The 22,026-nt window shown below is 45.5% G+C and overlaps 1 long non-coding RNA gene across 2 annotated transcripts in view; it reads right to left on the reverse strand.

Moving 5' to 3' along the window:
* LOC309327227 overlaps positions 1 to 22,026 on the reverse strand; it is a 51,300-nt gene that overhangs the window by 12,891 nt on the left and 16,383 nt on the right. For both annotated transcript variants that reach the window (XR_014150446.1, XR_014150447.1), the window contains one exon: positions 1,553 to 1,859. This is a non-coding gene — a long non-coding RNA (uncharacterized lncRNA). The remainder of the gene's footprint in view (positions 1 to 1,552; positions 1,860 to 22,026) is intronic.

Raw genomic sequence — 22,026 nt, forward strand, 5'->3', positions numbered from 1 at the left:
GAGGAATGCTTGGCAAACCCTCACCATGATCAACTCCCACCAGAAACCTATGTCCCCACTGGGAAGGATGTGTGCACCCAGAATTGGCCTCCCCAGTCACTTATGGGCTCACTGTTAAGACCGTGTTCATGGAAGGCAATCTTACTCGGCTACGAGTGATCACCAAAGAAGAAGATGATAGATTTGGGGTCTACGGCCAATTTCATGGAAAATCCTCCTGGGAAGATGCCTTGCATGGGAAGATGTCCCCCCCCCCCCCCGTTCGTCCATCACTTCCACCATTGTGTTCCCCAAAAGGCCGCACCCACCCAGCAGGTGGAGGGGCACCTTGGGGAGGGGGATAGTGTCACGGGGCAGGGATCAGCTTCACCTGCTGAACAGCAGCCTGAAGGGGGAGAAGGGGGAGTGACTTCACCTGCAGCTTCAAGGGCTCTGAGGAGAAGGCTCTAATGAGAACCAGCTGGCTCCAGCCTTCTTAAGCAGAGCTCCCAGTAGCAGCCAGAGAAGGCAGAGAAGGAAAGGAAACAGCTCGTTATTTTTTTTTATTTTTAACACTGTTTATTATGAAATATTATGTGATCATTGGCATATCGCAAGCAACCAGTTGCTCTAATTTCTTTATTTAGTTTTAACATGTGCCAGTCATGCCGCTCTCCTCTTTCAGGGAAGGGCACATTCAGACAGCAATCAGGACATCCCAGAAGACATGCAAGGCACTGAGTAGCATGGATTCCTCCAGCGACATGCAAGGACTTTACAATCCAGAACAGCAAGACCGAAATGTCATGGAAGACTCAGTTTGGCTCCTGTCCATCAGCTTGGGAAGTGGCGACGAAGACCATTCTCTGGAAGCGTGGCCCTATGAAAAAAATTAATCTGAATTTTCAGCATTAAGCCTTGGTCCAGAGGTCACCTTGAGACCTCCTTACTCACATCAGAGTTCAAATGTTGAGAGAAGTGCTTAATCAAGGAGCTGGTGCATGTTATCACTCTTTCCTGCTCACACCTATTTTGGGAGTCAATCCAGAAATGCAAGACTGGAATGCCACAGATGACAGAGTTTGGCTCTTCTCCATCAGCTTGGGAAGTGGCGATGGAGACCATTCTCTTGAAGCGTGGCCCTGTGGAGGAATCCACTTCCGGACGAGACCATCTCTTTTCTCCTCTCATGCAGGAAGGTTCTTCCATTCTCTGTTGACATTCAACTTGTAGGGTGTTCTCCCAGCCCCATGCAAATCTTTCCTTCCTCTCACCTGTTCTTTTTATAAGGGCGGCTTGGGCAACAGCCACAGGGGACAGTGTTCCTACGACTCCCCAAACATGTTTCAAAAGGACCCCTTTCTTCCTTCTGCCCCAGTACCTGAGGGTCCTCACATCTCTCCAGGGATTTGGCCAGAACAAAGTACACCCACTGGCGAGGGTGTCTGGCCAGCTGACCGAGGGAAGGAGGGGGACAGAACAAGCACCCCTGCCATGCTGCCCATGCCCACGTCACCACTGGCTGCCAACGATCGCTGCTCCTGCCTGGGCACATAATGGCATTTCCTCCTACCTGATCTTATCAGCTGCCCCAACCTGAACTCCTCCGTACAGGCGTTTGGGCTCCGTCCCGGCCGGCTTGGCACAGAGGCAGCAGCCCAAGTCTCCCCCGGCTCCAGAATGACTCTTGAGGTGTTCTTGATGGGGCGAAACCTTGGCTGCTACTTCTGCGCCAAGTAGGGCCGGGAAGGAGCCATGCCCGCACGGGGAACGGATGGAGGGTGAGGCAGGCGAGGATCAGGGGCCGGGAACCGCAGTGATGGTCTGTTGTTCTTCGTCCCAGGAGCAGGCGCTGGAGCCTCATCCCTGGAGGCGTGGTCCTGTGGAGGAAGCAGGAAGCATCTGATGAGAAAGGGCCGGGGCGGATGAAAAACTACTGCCCCATTTTTGATGACCCCCCTAAAAAGAAGTTCCACAAGGACCCCTTCCTGCTGTCCCAGTACCTGATGTTCACCACGTCCCTCCAGGGATTTCGCCAGCACGAAGTAGACCTTGGGGAAAGGCTCCTTCCCTGCAGAGAAAACGGAGGAATCAGCAAGCGCCTGGATCCCAGATGATAGCACCAGTCTGGCGCATGAGGGAGGGGGGACAAGGGAAGGAAGCATTCCTAAAATATGGGGCACTCAGTTGGCATTTCCACTTACCTGAAGTGGGAGCCTTCCCCCCCCCCCCTCGTTCTGGCGGGCCTCTCGCCTAAGGAAGAAACAAACTCTGTTATTCTGATTGCTTGGAGGAGTTCCAGATAAATATATAGATGATAATATTTATTATTATCATCTATATATTTAGACATATTTATGGACATATTTTTAAGCCGATTTTGTGCCCCACCCCTCACCTGTTGGGGACCACCTCACCACCCCCTAACTACGGCCCTGCCTGTACCACCCTACGATTTGGCACCCCTCCCTCTTGTTCTTCTGCATAGTTTTAGCCCCCTCTGCAGCGTGGTGCCCAGCGTGAGCGCCCCAGTCGTGCCATCCTAAAACTGCCCTAGCACAGCCTTGGCAGAGGACCCCACTCCTTGTCCTGGCCAGGTGGACCACAGAGAAACCCTCTCCATAAAACTATAGGGATCTCTAAACCAGACCTTCCTCCTCCAGCTAGCAAGAGCACTGGGAATCACTTCCCCTGCCACACAAGGTCACAACATACCTCCAGATTTTGATGGGTTTCCCTGCACCTCTGGACTGCTGCTGGGCTGGTTGCGGTTTCCCCAAACCACGGCCTTGCAAATGAACAAGGACACTGTACTGTCTAGGGGACAGGGTCCCATGGGCCGTCCTCAATGATTTCCTTCAGGGGCACATTGCTCTCAATATTCCCCCCCCCCTCGTCTGCCTTCCCAGCTCCCTCCCTTCCTCACTCTTCCACATCTCTCCTTCTCCTGTTTGGCACAAAGCAGACTGGCAGCAGCCAATGGGCAGGCAAGCCAGAGGAGGCAGGGCCCTCCTGCGGTGGAGACATAGGGCCCCCGGGGGGAGCAGCCCCCAAACTTCTGTAGGGAAAGCCTGAGCATTGGCGAGGGTGTCTGGCCAGCTGACCCAGGGAAGGAGGGAAGCAGAACAAGCACCCCTGCCATGCTGCCCATGCCCACGTCACCAATGGCTGCCAACAATCACTGCTCCTGCCTGGACACATAATGGCCAGACCCCTGGCTTGGAAGGAGGGGGACGAAGGGCTGGGCCGAGACAGGTCTGCTCCCCCCCCCCCACTCTAGAACTCAATTGGCATTACCCACTACCTGAACTCTGAGTCTTTCCAAACTTTGTCCTTCCCCCTGTCCCAGTACCTCTGGGGTGAGAGGCCTTTGTCTGGGCTCCAGTCCCTCCCGTGATGCAGCGGCTCCCAGGCTGAACCTTCTCCTCCCTGGAAAACAAACAGAGTCATCAGCAGGTGCCTGGCTCCCAGCCACGCTAGCCCAGTCTGGGGCAGGAGGGGGGCGGACCTGGGAAGAGGCATTTCCTCCTACCTGATCTTATCAGCGCTCCCCACTTCTCCTCCGTATGGGCGTCCGACCGGCCTAGCACAGAAACAGCAGCCAAAGTCCCCTCCCTCTCAGAAATAACCCGAGAAGCTCTTTTAATGGGAGGAAACTTTGGCTGCTGCTTCTGCCCCAAACAGGGCCGGGAAGGAGCCATGCCCCACGGAGAAGGGGCAGTGGGGAAGAGGTGCGAGGGATGTCAGTCGGGAACCGCCACGATGGTCTGTCATTCTTCATCCCGGGAGCAGGCGCTGGAGCCTCATCCCTGGAGGTGTGGCCCTGTGGTGGAAGCAGGATACAGTATGTGAGCCAAAGCCCACTAGAGACCTTTCCCTTGAAACCATAGGCTGTGTACCCACCATATCTTTGGGGCTCATCCCCACTTCCCCTTGGATCATGTGCCCAGCAATCTCAGGTGTGTGAACAGATTTGCTCTTTGCTAGACCCCCCAGCCTGGTTTGCAAAAGTCAGGCCAGGAATTCCTTGCCTGGCACCGTTGTGCAGCATGTACTTTCATTGATATCCCAATTAATAAAAAATCTACTTTTTGTGTATTTCTTGGGTTTGGGGGGGGGTCTCTGGCCAATTTATAATACAATTTTGCCTGCACAGTTTTTGATGCCACTACTGCTTTGTACCACTGCATGATTATAAAGTAAATAAAGCTTATTTTTAAAGTTCCCATGTTGATGCCTAATTCTTTCTTAAGTGGGGAAAAGGGAGGGAAGGCAGCTAGCTTCATGGCTGGACTTGCTCAAAAGAAGGTTTTGCAGCCTGATTCCTATCCTTTTAAGTTTGTCAAGGATGGAATTTTAAAACTCTGTTTTTAAAGAACCAGGTGGCAACCCTTCTTCAGGTATACAGGACCCACACTGTGAATTGTGCTCACAAATGTACTGGGAGCCACCGTAGATCCTTTAAGACCGGTGTTCTGTGGTCCTGCCAGCTGCTCCCAGTCCTTAATCTAGCTGTTGCTACATCTGCTGGCTCCTCTCAGATATGCCTGAACCAATCTGATCTGAGGGGAATCCCTTCCTGTCCTCTAATATGTGGGATAACCTGTTGGGTCTTCTGTTAGAGCTTCATCAGGACCAAACCCCATCTCCCAGGCGTCCCCCTTGAAGGCAAGGCCCAATCCTGGAACACTCAACACCCAACGGTTTTCCATTTCCAAGGCACGGGATCCCTCCCCATTAACCTGGCATCTGAGCTCCTCCATCTTCCTGGTTCCTCCTCATGGCTGAGTTCCTTGGACTCCATGGATCTCTGCTAATGGGAGCTGTTCCCAGAGCCCCTAACACACTACAGTTCCCAGGATCATTGGGGAGGGAAGACATCTGCTCTTTAGAACAGGCGCTTCAGGTTACAGACTCCACTAACCCAGAAATAGTAACTGGGTTTAGAATTTTGCTTCAGGACGAGAACAGAACAGAAATTGCATGTTGGCGGCGCAGCGGCAGCGGGAGGCCCCTGAAACTGTTCTTAACCTGAGGTACCACTTTATCCTCAAGGTCCCGTCCTGCTCTGTGATTCTATGAGTCTAAGGATGCAAGAAGTATTGTCACTCCCGCTGTGCTAACCCAAAACAGGCACACAGAGACACAGATTGAAGCTCGGCCATGGAGGGTTCAGTCGCCAGAGGTGAATATGCAGGAAAGCGGCTGGCCCTTTGCCTGGCAGAAGACCTCACTCACTGGGCTGCATAGACAGCTGCCTCAGGAGCCAGATCCCGGGTCCCGGGAGCTCCAGACTGCCTTCCTCTGGCCTGGCTGGCAGCAGCTCACCTGGGGATCAGATCAGAGCTCCCCAAGCCTCACCTGGAGATGCTGACCCTGTGGGCTTCCAGAGGCACTGAGCTATGGCCTACAAAGGCCCCTGGGTGGCTCCATCCTTGGTCTATCTAGGCCAGGCTGGGAGCAACTGCTACCTGCCACCCTTTGGAGAACCATGGCCAGCCAGCTGACAGCTGGGATGAGGAACCCAAGGCCCACCATCTGATTCCATGAATCCTAGAGATGACACAGAGAGAGGCAGAGACTGTCTCTTGTGGGGAGGGGACTCTGCAATCTTCCAGTGCAGGAAACACGGCCCACTTTGCCTTGTCCCACGATCAGCTGCAGCTCTAAATATACCATATTTTCTTGTGGGGATTAGAAATTTGTCTTTTCAATTTTTTTTATTTAAGAAATTTAAGATTAGAGCAAGGCAGGCTGTTTCAAAATTGCAATGTGCCTGCTACGTGGTGCTCCAAAAACATCCCAAAGTGCGTGACCCACGACCAGCTGCTGCTCCAAATTTACCATATTTTCCTATTGGAACTAGAAATTTGTCTTTTCAAATCTTTCCTTCGTCTTACCTGTTCTTTTCTCTTTTTTTTTTTTTCAAATACATTTTTATTAAGGTTATGCACATAACAAACATACAACCAAATACAAAAGAAAAAATTGTAACAAAAAAAAGAGTCAAGATATACAAGCCAACTTTTTCCTCTCTCTAACTATACAAAGATAGATTAATCTGGCTATTTCACAAAACAGTAAAAGATATAAAAAAAAAAACCACACACAAAAAACACACCCACAGAAACCGCCTCCTGGACTTCCTTCCATCCTTTTGGTAAGTATCGAATATCTGCTTCTATTACGTATTTGATTTTTAATCTATAGACCTAAATTCACACGCTGGTAGTATTTGTTCTGACCCCGCCAATCACATTAAGCATTTATTCCAATATAGTTCCAGTATTTACTCCAATTTTTCAGAGATTTCTGTTCATCGTGGTCTCTTAGTTTACCTGTTAATTTATCAAGCTCAGCATATTTTATCATTTTAATTTGCCAATCATTTATATTGGGGATAGTTTCCACTTTCCAATATTGTGCCAATAAAATTCTCGCTGCTGTGGTGGCATAGAGGAATATCGTTCTATCTTCTTTCTTAATATCTTTACCCGTCATTCCCAGCAAAAAGGCTTCGGGTCTTTTGGGAAAAGTGTATTTAAATATTCTTTTAAGCTCATTGTAAACCGATTCCCAAAAGCCTTTCACCTTTTTGCATGTCCACCATAGATGATATAGGTCACCCTCCACCTCCCCACATTTCCAGCATTTCTTATCTTTTAGTCTATACATTTTGGCCAACTTCACAGGGGTGTGGTACCACCTATATAGCATCTTCCAAACATTTTCTCTCAGAGACATACATGCTGTAAACTTTATGTTACAATTCCACACTTCCAGCCACCTTTCAAAATCGATGTTATAACCAAAGTCAATTGCCCATTTAATCATTGCCTCCTTCACCTCCTCGTCCTTTGTATACCACTCTAAAAGTATGTCATAGATTCTAGATAGGGTTTTGTTTTTACCTTCTATTACTTCTACATTAAATTTTGATTTTTTGTCATCAAAACCCAACTTCTTCTTGTCCTCTTTTAGCAAATCATTCACCTGGTAGTATTGCAACCACCCAGTGAATAGATTTTTTATCTCTTCATAAGGTCTAAGTCTTGGCCCTTGGTCTGTTTTTCTTAACATTTCTTCATAGGTGGCGTTTTTTTCCTCCATGTTTGTTTTCTTCACCGTTAAAGCCTCAATTGGTGAGATCCACCATGGGGTCTTTCTTTCAAGGAGATTTTTATTCCTTTCCCATGATTGGTATAAAGGTCCTCTAAAAATATGATTTAGAAAGCTCTTGTGGACCTTCACTTTCCCATACCAAAGGTACGAATGCCATCCGTACCAATTATTAAAGCCTTCTAAATCCAGTAGATCTCTATTCTCCAGTTTTATCCAATCTTTTAACCAAAGTATGCAGGCCGCTTCATAGTATAGACTTAGATCCGGGAGAGAAAAGCCCCCTCTTTCTTTTTTATCTATCAAAATTTTCATTTTTATCCGTGGCCTTTTCCCCTGCCAGATATACTTTGCCAAGACTCTCTGCCACTCTTTGCATTGTTTTAGATCTTTAAGTATGGGGATGGTCTGGAATAGAAATAGCATTCTAGGCAGAATATTCATTTTGACAACAGCTATCCTCCCCAAAAAGGAGAGTTTCATCCTCCCCCAAAATTCCATGTCTTTCTTTATACTCCTCCAGGTGACATCATAGTTATCCTTATATAAATTTATGTTCTTAGCTGTGACCCATATCCCAAGATACTTCACTTTCTTAGCTACTGCAATTTCCGTCCTTCTCTCTAAATCTATTATTTCTTCCTTTGTTAAATTTTTAACCAACATTTTGGTTTTATTTTTATTTATCTTAAGTCCTGCCACGGCTCCAAATTCGTCAATCTTTAGTAAAGCTTCTTTTACACTCTTTTTTGGGTCTTCTAAAGTTAGTACGATGTCATCTGCAAAGGCCTTGATTTTATATTCCCTCTTTCCTACCTGCACTCCTTTTATTTCTGTTGCCCCCCTCAGTCTCTCATTCAATATTTCTAGTACCGTTATAAACAGTAAAGGAGACAGGGGGCAACCCTGTCTAGTTCCTTTATATATACCAAAATATTCTGTTGTGGTGTTGTTTATTACCAATTTTGCCTTCTGTTCCTTATATATTGCTTCTATCCCTCTTCTAAATTTCTCTCCTATTCCCATCGTTTCCAGACTTTTCTTCAAGAACTCCCATGAGATGTTATCAAACGCCTTTTCAGCGTCTATAAATACCAAGGCCGCTTGTCTGTCTATACTCATATCCAAATATTCAATAATATCTATCAGATTCCTTACATTTTCCCTTAATTGCCTCCCTGGAAGGAAACCCGTTTGATCTTTATGTATTTTGTTGTTCAAAACCTTTTTTAGTCTTTCTGCCATTATGTCTGTGAATAGTTTATAATCATTATTTAATAATGAAATTGGCCTATAGTTTTTCACTTCCAGGGTATCTGCATCTTTTTTAGGAATCAAGGTAATATATGCTTCCTTCCAGGTGTTCGGGATCCTTCCTTCCTTTAATATATTATTCATCACTTCTCCTAGCACTGGGGATATTTGGTTACTTAGTGTTTTATAGTATTTGGCCGAAAGGCCATCTGGCCCTGGGACTTTCCCACTTTTCATCCTTTTAATAGCCTTTTTTATCTCTTCTTGAGTAATTGTCTGGTCTAATATCTCATTTTCTTCTTTTGAAATTCGTTTTAGGTGATACTTACCTGGCAGGGGAGACACCTTGATCATGAAGGAGGTTTTCCCAGGGTGAGGCTCATCCATTGCACTTACCTGTTCTTTTCTCAAGGGAGGCTTGGGCAGCAGCAGTTTCCCCAAGATTCTTTTAAGTCAGATTCCTCTACTTGAAACAAAAACAAAAACCACCTTGCGGTTTTATCCTACTGTGTTCTAAGAAGCATTTGCAGTATTGCCATAATGTCAAGGGTGTGAATGTACTTAGGGGGAAGCCTCGTAACAACTACACACACACACACACACACACACACACACAAACACACCCCTCTCTGATTTGACAAGCTCTATTGTGAAGGCGACGGTTCCTACGTTTCGGGGGAACTCCAGCCATTGGGGAGAGGCATGCCTTAGGCCCACCGCCTCATAGGGAACATAACAACTATGGTCCTCCTTTAACAAGTGGCTCCTTGGTAGAGCATCTTCTTTGGAGACAGAAGGGCCCAGATGCAATCCAGATAGGGGAGAAATAAATTTTTGAAGATGGAAGCCTGGCCTGAATTGGAAAGTGAAAGATGGAGAGATTTCCTTATGTGGAGACCAGATGACCTTTGGATTAAAAATCTGATTCAGGTGGAAGTTGGAACTTTGGGGACCTTTGGATCTGAAAGGAGAATGAAACAAGATTTGGAATATTTTATAGGCCCTACTTTCAATTATGGAGGTTTGGCTGGAAGGAATGTGGATGCTGTTGGGTTGGAGCTTCCCCGAGATTTGGCTTTTAATACTAAAGACTATCAAAAAGACTGGCAGAGGGGACATGAAAGAGATTTAAGAGCCTCGGATTTGAGATCTCCGGGTTGATGGCTTTTTGAGATTGATGGACTTATGCTGGGGACTGAAACCGGGAAGGGGTTTGGGTGGAATGGAAATTGGGAACTCAATATGCATATAATATAATTTGTTTTTTGTTTTTTTTTTAATGAGAGTTGGGAAATTTGTGGAATGGAATCTTTTCCGACCTTAGGGAAACGTATTAAGAATAAGTATAGATATATAGACTTGGATGAGAGTTAAGATTGGATAAAGTAAAAGCGGTTTTTTTTAAAAAAAATGGTAAACTTAAGGATAATGTTAGGAAAGAGAAAATGTGCAAGGATTTGCTGAATTATCAATTTGAATTAGAATACAAAAATGGGAGGTGTGAGGAGGTCAAGGAAATAAGTTAAAGAAAGAAAAATATGTAAAGGTTTGATTTGTGTTTTATTTAAACTTTTTTTTAAAATGATTGTATTTTTTCTCTGGTTTTTTATTATTTATATTTCTTGTTTCTTTTTTTACTTCTTTGTAAACTTTAAAATTCTGAATAAATATTACTTTAAAAAAACAAACAAAAAAGAAAAAACAGATTCAATCCAGATAGGGCTGGGAGATGCTGGGCCTGAAATCCTGCAGAGCCCTGCCGGCGTAGACCATACACCGAACAAGGTGTGGACCCACGGTCAGTAGTATAAGGCAGTTTCCCCTACCAGCCTGCCCCTTTGCCCCTTTGTCTGCATCTCTTGCCTCTGGTGTGGGTGAACGAGGCACCTCCCGGGGGGCTGGATTTGGTTCTGGCGCCTCCAACCACCAACCCAGAAGACAAAAAGCTTTTTTACCCCCTCCCAAGGAAGTATAGGAGGCCTAGAGGGGCCAATAGTGCACATTTAATTAACCAGTCATGTTGCTCCTCTTTTTCTTGTTGGCCGAGACCCAACTGTGACCTTGCTAATGGCACTGCGCCGTCTTTTAAGATTTGCTGGACTTCGAAAATCCAAAAGAGGTTTCCCATCTGCGCATTGGCTTTGTACACACCGAGCGAAATGAGCAAGGCGACTGAAGGCCTCACTTTTTTCTCTTCTGTGCTCCCTCCCCCCCGCCCAGAACAAACTTTTTGTACATTTTTTAAAATATGGTTCAAGCCAAATCGCTCTTTATGTTTGCAAAGCTGTATGATGTTTTCATTTACAGATAGGTAGCCGTGTTGGTCTGCCATAGTCAAGACAAAATAAAAAAATTCCTTCCAGTAGCACCTTAAAGACCAACTAAGTTAGTTCTAGGTATGAGCTAAGGTATAACCAACTAAGTTAGTTCTAAGTATGAGCTTTCGTGTATCTGAAGAAGTGTGCATGCACACGAAAGCTCATACCTAGAACTAACTTAGTTGGTCTTTAAGGTGCTACTGGAAGGAATTTTTTTATTTTGTCTTGATGTTTTAATGTGCTGTAATACATTATGTTATTCATATATTGTTATTGGTGAAAACATTTGTATCAGTGAGACAGTTTGTAAATGATAATCAGTGCTACAACTTTGTCCTTCAGCTCTGGGGTCTGGGATTGTTGTGCTTTGCAAGTTCTCTCTCCCCCAACGCCACCCCTCAAAATCCCAAGCTCTGCAAAAAAGGGCCCAAATGGCCTCATCCCAATGGAAAACTGAAGCCTCTTGTCAGTTTAAAGACAATGGGGTGATGGATGTTGTTCCGGACTTGGTGGCGGAGTATGAAATATCTATGGCAGCAACCAGATAAAGGGATTTCTCTGATTATCATGCTACTTGCATATCGCACCATGATTGCATTATCTTCCTTCCTAATGGTTTCAACATCATTGCTGCTGTTTTTGGTACCACAGAACTCAAACTGTGTTTAGATTTTTTCAGTGAGGCCAAAATTAGAAGTGACATTGAATTTGTTTTTGCATTTTACAGGCGCCATTTTTGCAAAACCACAAATAGCAGCTGGGTGGGTGGGTGAGAGCAGCTTAACCCTTTCAATGAGAGGGAAGCTCCCTTGGGCACCGCTGGTGGCTTTCCAATCCCAATGTCAATAGTAGTTTCAAGGGAGGAATTTCCCTTGTGACTGAAACAGGGGAGACATCCTTCCAGTCTGCTGTGATCCTGATAACAATCAGCCCGCTCCTCCTTGCATTTTAAAAAGCTACTTGTTGCATTCAACTTCATATCTAGTTTGTTCCTGGCAGGGCTCTCTGAGCACTCCCCACACCAGATAATCTCTCAATTTCTTTCAAGTGCAGCCCTACCAGTGACTGTGCAAAAACATTTAACGCCATTTTAAAACTGCCAAGAAAAGATGGTTGGGGTCAAACTGAGCCCATCTGCATAACTCCTCCTTTTGCAGAACATTCTGATTCTGTTCAGATGCATTCAGATCCATTTTTAAACTGCCAACTCATCTCCTCTGGGCTTCGGAGCTCCTCCTACCTTCACCGTTCCTTCTCATTATAGCTGATGGGCACACTTGTCTTGGCAAGTCTCTCACCATCATCTGACAGGCATCCCTCTTGCAGGCCACTATAAGGCTTGCATGCAAAGCAGCACTTTGTGACATCAACTGCCACACAGGGGCCAGGCTGCTGGGTTGTCAGGCAGCTGAATTAAGAAAAATAAAATCAGGGGGTCAAAGTGTGCTGGGATGAGGCCACCGTGGTCCAGGCCAAAGGGCGCTGTTGGGGTGTGTTGTTGTGCCTCCCCTGGTTCTGCATCTTGCTCCTCTACCCGTTCCTTTAGCTGCTTGCTGGAATCATAGCATAGCAAAGTTGGAAGGGTTCCCAAGGATCATCTAGTCCAACCCCCGAGAGTGCCAGGATCCTGCCCACAGCCAGCCCTGGCTGGACTCCAAACTCTGACCCTCTTCTTACCAGCCAGATGCACTGACCCCTCGCAATTCTGCCTGGGGTGGAGAAAGGGGACAGAGAAAGGTTTTGCTCTCTGTCCCTCAGGACATGGATATGAGAGCCACACCATGCAGCCCTGTCAATATCTCAAGGGCCGTCACAGGGAGGAGGGAGGAAGCTTGTTTTCTCCTGCTCCAGAGGCCCTCAGGACCTGAAGCCATGGATTCAAGTTACAAGAAAGGAGGTTCCGACTCAACCTCAGGAAGAACTTTCTGACAGCAAGAGCTGCTTGACAGTGGGAAGAAATCCCTCATGAGCCTGGGGACTTCCGGGTTAGCGCGAATGGCTAATGGCGGATTCCCTCCGAGCTCCGGAGGGAATCGGCTCAACTGAAGACGGGTCTTGCCGTGCCGGCGACACGGGGACCCTCAGAAACCGCAGGCGCGGAAGCCTGCGGACTTGGTGACTCGGTGGGCACCTTAAGCGCCCTCCCCGACCCACGAAGAGCCTTTTTAAAGGCTGCGGAGAGGGTACGGAGAGTGGCGTGGTGCTGAGAGTAGACCGCTACTTCAGTGGAGTGAAGCCGCAAGCCATGGCCGGAGAGCGCTGACTTTCTTCCCAAAATTTGGACTGGATAACAAAGGACCCGTGAGTAGTGGAATTTGGACTTTAAAAATTTTATCCTGTGAATTCGGCACGATCGGGGGATGTGTTAAAGGGAAGTCCGCACCCCCTCTACTTATAGACGATTTAAAGCAAGGAACGGAGAATTAAGGCGGAATGAATACTGTTTTGATGATTTAAAAGTTTTTCACAAATTTGATAGAAGAAGATTTTGTGCTGGAGAGAAAGGGAATTTTGGAACTTTGTGTGTAATCCCCCCCAAAAACCCGGGAGTGTCCTATTTGGGTGCCGGAGGAAGATGTGAAAGGAGTTTGACAGCTGTCAAAGAAGCTGTCAAACGGGCGGACAAAGTAAAGAATTTTATTATTTAACAACTCTTGGAATTAAAGCTGATACATTTGGACTGAGGCGATTGGAAACAAAGTATTGATAATAACAAAGTAACAGATTATTGGAAAAGGACTACTAAATAACTGAAAGCCCCCTAGGGGGAATTAGTGACATTACAATGGCTGCAGAGGGAAAATTACTGGCGGAGATAGAAAAAATGTTCTTTCTCGTGGGAATCCTGCAGGAGCAGAGTATGGCTCTGAGTAAAGTTTTTATGACCTTGAATTCTGAAACAAACAACTCTGCTGTATGCACAAAGGAGACGCATGATAAAAACTCTGCAGCTGAGCAGGAAGAGATGCCTTTGGAATTGACAGAGAAGAAAGAAGGAGTTCAGACACTACAAGTGGAAAATATCAACCAGGAATCTGCATTGTTAGAGAATGAGCAAGAAGACCTTTGGATTACAAACCTGCGAAAGATGAGAAAGAAGAAGAGAGAAGTCCCTGGAGTACTTGGAATATTAAAACTAAAAAGAATAAAGCAACATGATTGGGACTTTCCTCTTGAGTATGAAAAACTAGATGGTCTTTCGCAGCAAACACTCTTTAACATTCTGGATGAAAGAAAATATGATGTGACTCTGACTGAACTCCTTCGGGGTCTTAGGACCAACAAAGAGGATTACCAACATAGTTGGCAAAGAGGGACTGACAGAGAATCAGACGCCTCGGACGTGAGGAATCCGGGCTAAGAACTATTTTTTGTTTGTTTTTTGGACATTTGTCTGGGAAGGGACAGAAACCGGGGCAGGGGGGGGGAGAGAATAGAACTATAAAATGTTATGTTTTGTTTTACTTGGTCAATGTGACCTATAATTAACATAATAAAGGGAAAATTTGTGGAGGGGAAGTTAGATCGACCTTTAAAAAAAAGAAATTAATGATTATAAGAGAACTGGATAAGTTGAATATAGATAAACAAAAAGAATTTAATTTTTAAAAACAATATGAATATCTTTAAGAGGTTAGGTAAGAACTTGCTGATTTAATTTTGGAACTGGGATGTAAGAGGAGGGGGTGGGGGGAAGTCAATGAAAGTGGGTAAAGAAAATTAGGGTATGTAATTGTATTTGTGTGTTTGTGTGTTTTTGTCTTTGTGTGTGTGTTTGTTGTTATAAAATGTAAAAACCCAATAAAAATTACTTAAAAAAAAAAAAAAGAAATCCCTCATGAGCCTGTAGACTCTCCTTCCTTGGAGGTTTTTGAGCAGAGGTGGGAGGGCCATCTGCCATGGATGCTTTAGCTGAGAGTCCTGCATTGCAGGGGGTTGGTCTAGATGACCCTCGGGGTCCCTCCCAACTCTACAGTTCTTATGCTGTAAAGTGGTTCCAATGAGCATTTATTTATTTATTTATTTATTAAATAATATTTATTCAAATTTTAAAGGTTACAAAAAAAAAGAAAAAAAGAAAAAGAAAAGTAAAAAAGACAGAAAAAATACAATCAGTAAAAAAAAATGAACAAATCAAACCTTTACATAGCTTTCTTTCCTTTACTTATCTCCTTGACCTCCTCACACCTCCCATTCTGGGGCAGGAGGGTGGGGGACCTGGGGAGGGGCATTTCCTCCTACCTGATCTTATCAGGGCTCCCCACTTCTCCTCCGTATGGGCGTCCGACCGGCCTAGCACAGAAACAGCAGCCAAAGTCTCCTCCCTCTCAGAAATCACCCAAGAAGCTGTTTTAAAGGGAGGAAACTTTGGCTGCTGCTTCTGCCCCAAACAGGGCCGGGAAGGAGCCATGCCCCACGGAGAAGGGGCAGTGGGGAAGAGGTGCGAGGGATGTCAGCCGGGGAACCACTGGGATGTTGTTCGGTTCTTCATCCCGGGTCTGGAGCCTCATCCCTGGAGGTGTGGACCTGTGGAGGAAGCAGGATACAGTATGTGAGCCAAAGCCCACTAGAGACCTTTCCCTTGAAACAATAGGCTGTGTACACACCATATCTTTGGGGCTCATCCCCACTTCTCCTTGGGTCATGTGCCCAGCAATCTCAGGTGTGTTAACAGATTTGCTCTTTGCTAGACCCCCCCAGACTGGTTTGCAAAAGTCAGGCCAGGAATTCCTTGCCTGGCACCGTTGTGCAGCATGTACTTTCATTGATATCCCAATTAATAAAAAATCTACTTTTTGTGTATTTCTTGGGTTTGGGGGAGGTCTCCGGCAAATGTATAACACTATTTTGCCTGCACAGTTTTTGATGCCACTACTGCTTTGTACCACTGCATGATTATAAAGTAAATAAAGCTTATTTTTAAAGTTCCCATGTTGATGCCTGATTCTTTCTTAAGTGGGGCAAAGGGAGGGAAAGCAGCTAAATTCATAGCTGGATTTGCTCAAAAGAAGGTTTTGCAGCCTGATTCCTATCCTTTTAAGTTTGTCAAGGATGGAATTTTAAAACTCTGTTTTTAAAGAACCAGGTGGCAACCCTTCTTCAGGTATACAGGACCCACACTGTGAATTGTGCTCACAAATGTACTGGGAGCCACCGTAGATCCTTTAAGACCGGTGTTCTGTGGTCCTTCCAGCTGCTCCAGTCCCCAATCTAGCTGTCACTACATCTGCTGGCTCCTCTCAGATATGCCTGAGCCAATCTGATCTGAGGGGAATCCCTTCCTGTCCTCCAATATGTGGGATAACCCGTTGGGTCTTCTGTTAGAGCTTCATCAGGACCAAACCCCATCTCCCAGGCGTCCCCCTTGAAGGCAAGGCACAATCCTGGGACACTCAACACCCAATGGTTTTTCCATTTCCAAGGCACGGGATCCCTCCCCAAGAACCTGGCATCTGAGCTCCTCCATCTTCCTGGTTCCTCCTCATCACTGAGTTCCTAAGACTCCACGGATCTCTGCTAATGGGAGCTGTTCCCAGAGCCCCTAACAAACTACAGTTCCCAGGATCATTGGGGGGGGGGGAGAGATCTGCTTTTTAGAACATGCGCTTCAGGTTACAGACTCCACTAACCCAGAAATGGTATCTCGGGTTTAGAATTTTGCTTCAGGATGAGAACAGAACAGAAATTGCATGTTGGCGGCGCAGCAGCAGCGGGAGGCCCCTGAAACTGTTCTTAACCTGAGGTACCACTTTAGCTAAGTGGTACCTCAGGTGAAGAACAGTTTCAGGTTAAGAATGGACCTCCAGAACGAAATAAGTCCTTAACCCAAGGTACCACTGCACTACTACTACTACTGGTAGTAGTAGTAGTAGTTATTTGTACCCCACCCACCTTCCCAGGTTGCCCCAGCCACTCTGAGGTAAGTGGGGAAATCCAGGGTCTAAATCCCCTTCCTGTGTTTCTGTTTGGGAGGGGCTATAGCTCAGTGGCAGAGCATCTTCTGGGCACCCAGAAGGGCCTTGATTCAACTCCCTGCTTGGCTTCAGGTGTGGGGATGAGAAGGACCAGCCTGCAGGTTCGATCCCCATCTGGGACAGCTGCATCTTCCTGCAGGGGGTGGGACTAGATGATCCTCAAGGTCCCGTCCTGCTCTGTGGTTCTATGAGTCTGAGGATGCAAGAAGTATTGGCACCCCTGCTGTGCTAACCCAAAACAGGCACACAGAGGGACAGATTGAAGCTCGGCCACGAAATGTTCAGTCGCTAGAGGTGAATATGCAGGAAAGCGCTCGGCCCTTTGTCTGGCAGAAGACCTCACCCACTGGGCTGCAAAGACAGCTGCCTCAGGAGCCAGGTCCCGGGTCCCGGGAGCTCCAGACTGCCTTCCTCTGGCCTGGCTGGCAGCAGCTCACCTGGGGATCAGATCAGAGTTTCCCAAGCCTCACCTGGAGATGCTGAGGACTGACCCTGTGGGCTTCCAGAGGCACTGAGCTATGGCCTACAAAGGCCCCTAGGTGGGTCCATCCTTGGTCTATCTAGGCCAGGCTGGGAGCAACTGCTACTTGCCACCCTTTGGAGAACCATGGCCAGGCAGTTGACAGCTGGGATGAGGAACCCAAGGCCCACCATCTGATTCCATGAATCCTAGAGATGGCACAGAGAGAGAGAGGCAGAGACTGTCTCTTGTGGGGAGGGGACTCTGCAATCTTGCAGTGCAGGAAACACGGCCCACTTTGCCTTGTCCCACGATCAGCTACAGCTCTAAATATACCATATTTTCTCATGGGGATTAGAAATTTGTCTTTTCAATTTTTTTTTATTTAAGAAATTTAAGATTAGAGCAACTCAGGCTGTTTCAAAATCGTAATGTGCCTGCTAGGTGGTGGTGCTCCAAAAACATCCCATGTGCGTGACCCACGACCAGCTGCAGCTCCAAATTTACCATATTTTCCCATTGGAACTAGAAATTTGTCTTTTCAAATCTTTCCTTCGCCTTACCTGTTCTTTTCTCAAGGGATCCTTGGGCAGCAGCAGTTTCCCCAAGATTCTTTTAAGTCAGATTCCTCCACTTGAAACAAAAACAAAAACCACCTTGCGGTTTTATCCTACTGTGTTCTAAGAAGCATTTGCAGTATTGCCATAATGTCAAGGGTGTGAATGTACTTAGGGGGAAGCCTCGTAACAACTACACACACACACACACACACACACACACACACACACACAAACACCCCTCTCTGATTTGACAAGCTCTATTGTGCAGGTGACGGTAGGTTTCGGGGGAACTCCAGCCATTGGGGAGAGGCATGCCTTAGGCCACCACCTCATAGGGAACATAACAACTATGGTCCTCCTTTAACAAGTGGCTCCTTGGTAGAGCATCTCCTTTGGAGACAGAAGGGCCCAGATTCAATCCAGATAGGGGAGAAATAATTTTTTGAAGATGGAAGCCTGGCCTGAATTGGAAAGTGAAAGATGGAGAGATCTCCCTTATGTGGAGACCAGATGACCTTTGGATTACAAATCTGATTCAGGTGGAAGTTGGAACTTTGGGGACCTTTGGATCTGAAAGGAGAATGAAACAAGATTTGGAATATTTTATAGGCCCTACTTTCAATTATGGAGGTTTGGCTGGAAGGAATGTGGATGCTGTTGGGTTGGAGCTTCCCCGAGATTTGGCTTTTAATACTAAAGACTATCAACAAGACTGGCAGAGGGGACATGAAAGAGATTTAAGAGCCTCGGATTTGAGATCTCCGGGTTGATGGCTTTTTGAGATTGATGGACTTATGCTGGGGACTGAAACCGGGAAGGGGTTTGGGTGGATTGGAAATCGGGAACTCAATATGCATATAATATAATTTCTTTTTTGTTTTTTTAATGAGAGTGGGGAAATTCGTGGAATGGAATCTTTTTCAACCTTACGGAAACGTATTAAGAATAAGTATAGATATATAGACTTGGATGAGAGTTAAGATTGGATAAAGTAAAAGCGGTTTTTTAAAAAAAAAATGGTAAATTTAAGGATTCTGTTAGGAAAGAGAAAATGTGCAAGGATTTGCTGAATTATCAATTTGAATTAGAATACAAAAACGGGAGGTGTGAGGAGGTCAAGGAAATAAGTTAAAGAAAGAAAAATATGTAAAGGTTTGATTTGTGTGTTTTTTATCTTTTTTAAAAATGATTGTATTTTTTCTCTGGTTTTTTATTATTTATTTTTCTTGTTTCTTTTTTTACTTCTTTGTAAACTTTAAAATTCTGAATAAAAATTACTTTAAAAACAAAAAAAAAAAAAAAAAAAACAGATTCAATCCAGATAGGGCTGGGAGATGCTGGGCCTGAAATCCTGCAGAGCCCTGCCGGTGTAGACCATACACCGAACAAGGTGTGGGCCCACGGTCAGTATAATAAGGCAGTTTCCCCTACCAGCCTGCTGGCAAAATGCCCTGGTGTGGGTGAACGAGGCACCTCCCGGGGGGCTGGATTTGGTTCTGGCGCCTCCAACCACCAACCCAGAAGACAAAAAGCTTTTTAAGTTAGTTCTAGGTATGAGCTAAGGTATAACCAACTAAGTTAGTTCTAAGTATGAGCTTTTGTGTATCTGAAGAAGTGTGCATGCACACGAAAGCTCATACCTAGAACTAACTTAGTTGGTCTTTAAGGTGCTACTGGAAGGATTTTTTTATTTTGTCTTGATGTTTTAATGTGCTGTAATACATTATGTTATTCATATATTGTTATTGGTGAAAACATTTGGATCAGTGAGACAGTTTGTAAATGGTAATCAGTGCTACAACTTTGTCCTTCAGCTCTGGGGTCTGGGATTGTTGTGCTTTCCAAGTTCTCTCTCCCCCAACGCCACCCCTCAAAATCCCAAGCTCTGCAAAAAAGGGCCCAAATGGCCTCATCCCAATGGAAAACTGAAGCCTCTTGTCAGTTTAAAGACAATGGGGTGATGGATGTTGTTCCGGACTTGGTGGCGGAGTATGAAATATCTATGGCAGCAACCAGATAAAGGGATTTCTCTGATTATCATGCTACTTGCATATCGCACCATGATTGCATTATCTTCCTTCCTAATGGTTTCAACATCATTGCTGCTGTTTTTGGTACCACAGAACTCAAACTGTGCTTAGATTTTTTCAGTGAGGCCAAAATTAGAAGTGACATTGAATTTGTTTTTGCATTTTACAGGCGCCATTTTAGCAAAACCACAAATAGCAGCTGGGTGGGTGGGAGAGAGCAGCTTAACCCTTTCAATGAGAGGGAAGCTCCCTTGGGCACCGCTGGTGGCTTTCCAATCCCAATGTCAATAGTAGTTTCAAGGGAGGAATTTCCCTTGTGACTGAAACAGGGGAGACGTCCTTCCAGTCTGCTGTGATCCTGATAACAATCAGCCCGCTCCTCCTTGCATTTTAAAAAGCTACTTGTTGCATTCAACTTCATATCTAGTTTGTTCCTGGCAGGGCTCTCTGAGCACTCCCCACACCAGATAATCTCTCAATTTCTTTCAAGTGCAGCCCTACCAGTGACTGTGCAAAAACATTTAACGCCATTTTAAAACTGCCAAGAAAAGATGGTTGGGGTCAAACTGAGCCCATCTGCATAACTCCTCCTTTTCCAGAACATTCTGATTCTGTTCAGATGCATTCAGATCCATTTTTAAACTGCCAACTCATCTCCTCTGGGCTTCGGAGCTCCTCCTACCTTCACCGTTCCTTCTCATTATAGCTGATGGGCACACTTGTCTTGGCAAGTCTCTCACCATCATCTGACAGGCATCCCTCTTGCAGGCCACTATAAGGCTTGCATGCAAAGCAGCACTTTGTGACATCAGCTGGCAAACAGGGGCCAGGCTGCTGAGTTGTCAGGCAGCTGAATTAATAGAAATAAAATCAGGGGGGTCAAAGTGTGCTGGGATGAGGCCCCCATGGGTTAGGCCAGAGGGTGCTGTTGGGGTGTGTGGTTGTGCCTCCCCTTGTTCTGCATCTTGCTCCTCTGCCCGTTCCTTTAGCTGCTTGATGGAATCATAGCATAGCAAAGTTGGAAGGGTTCCCAGGGGTCATCTAGTCCAACCCCCGACAGTGCCAGGATCCTGCCCACAGCCAGCCCTGGCTGGGCTCCAAACTCCGACCCTCTTCTTACCAGCCAGATGCACTGACCCCTTACAATTCTGCCTGGGCTGGAGAAAGGGGAGAGAGAACCGTTTTGTTTGTTTGTTTGTTTGTTTTATAATAATATTTATTGAATTTTACAAAAAGAGTTTACAAAAACAGAAAAACACACAAACACAAAAACCAAAAACCAAAATTTTAAAAAGAAAAATTAAAAATCATTGTTTCAAATATCATACCATTCATTCACTTACTTTCATGACTTCCTCACATCTCCCTATTTTGTATTCCATTTAGAAATTTAATCAGCAAATTCTTATCCTCTTATTTTGCATTTAATTAATTGTCCTCTCGAATTTTAACTTCTAAACATATTTGCTAGAACCACTTCATTTCATTTCAACATCATTCACATTCAAAAATTTTGCAGTATTTCTGTATATACATTTTAAATTTCTTCCAGTCTTCTTCCACCAACTCTTCTCCCTGGTCTCGGATTCTGCCAGTCATTTCCGCCATTTCCATGTACTCCATCAGTTGCATCTGCCAATCTTCCAGAGTGGGTACATCCTGTGTCTTCCAATGCTTTGCAATGAGAATTCTTGCTGCTGCTGTTGCGTACATAAAGAAAGTTCTATCCTTCTTTGACACCAATTGACCGACTATGCCCAGGAGAAAGGCCTCTGGTTTCTTAGGGAAAGTGTACTTAAGTACCTTTTTTAGTTCATTATATATCATCTCCCAGAAAGCCTTGATCCTTGGGCACGTCCACCAAAGGTGAAAGAATGTACCTTCAGTTTCTTTACATTTCCAACATTTATTATCGGGCAAATGATAAATTTTTGCAAGCTTGACTGGGGTCATGTACCACCTATACATCATTTTCATAATATTTTCTCTTAAGGCATTACATGCCGTAAATTTAATCCCGGTGGTCCATAACTTCTCCCAGTCAGCAAACATAATATTGTATCCTATATCTTGTGCCCATTTTATCATAGCTGATTTCACCGTTTCTTCCTCCGTATTCCATTTCAACAGCAAGTTATACATTTTTGACAATACCTTAGCATTGGGTTCTAACAATTCTGTCTCCAACCGTTTTGCTCTCTCTCTCTCAGGACATGGATATGAGAGCCAGACCATGCAGCCCTCTCAATATCTCAAGGGCTGTCACAGGGAGGAGGGAGGAAGCTTGTTTTCTCCTGCTCCAGAGGCCCTCAGGACCTGAAGCCATGGATT

Source organism: Podarcis erhardii, assembly GCF_964252035.2.
Source record: "Podarcis erhardii genome assembly, chromosome: 13".
Lineage (NCBI taxonomy): Eukaryota > Metazoa > Chordata > Lepidosauria > Squamata > Lacertidae > Podarcis > Podarcis erhardii.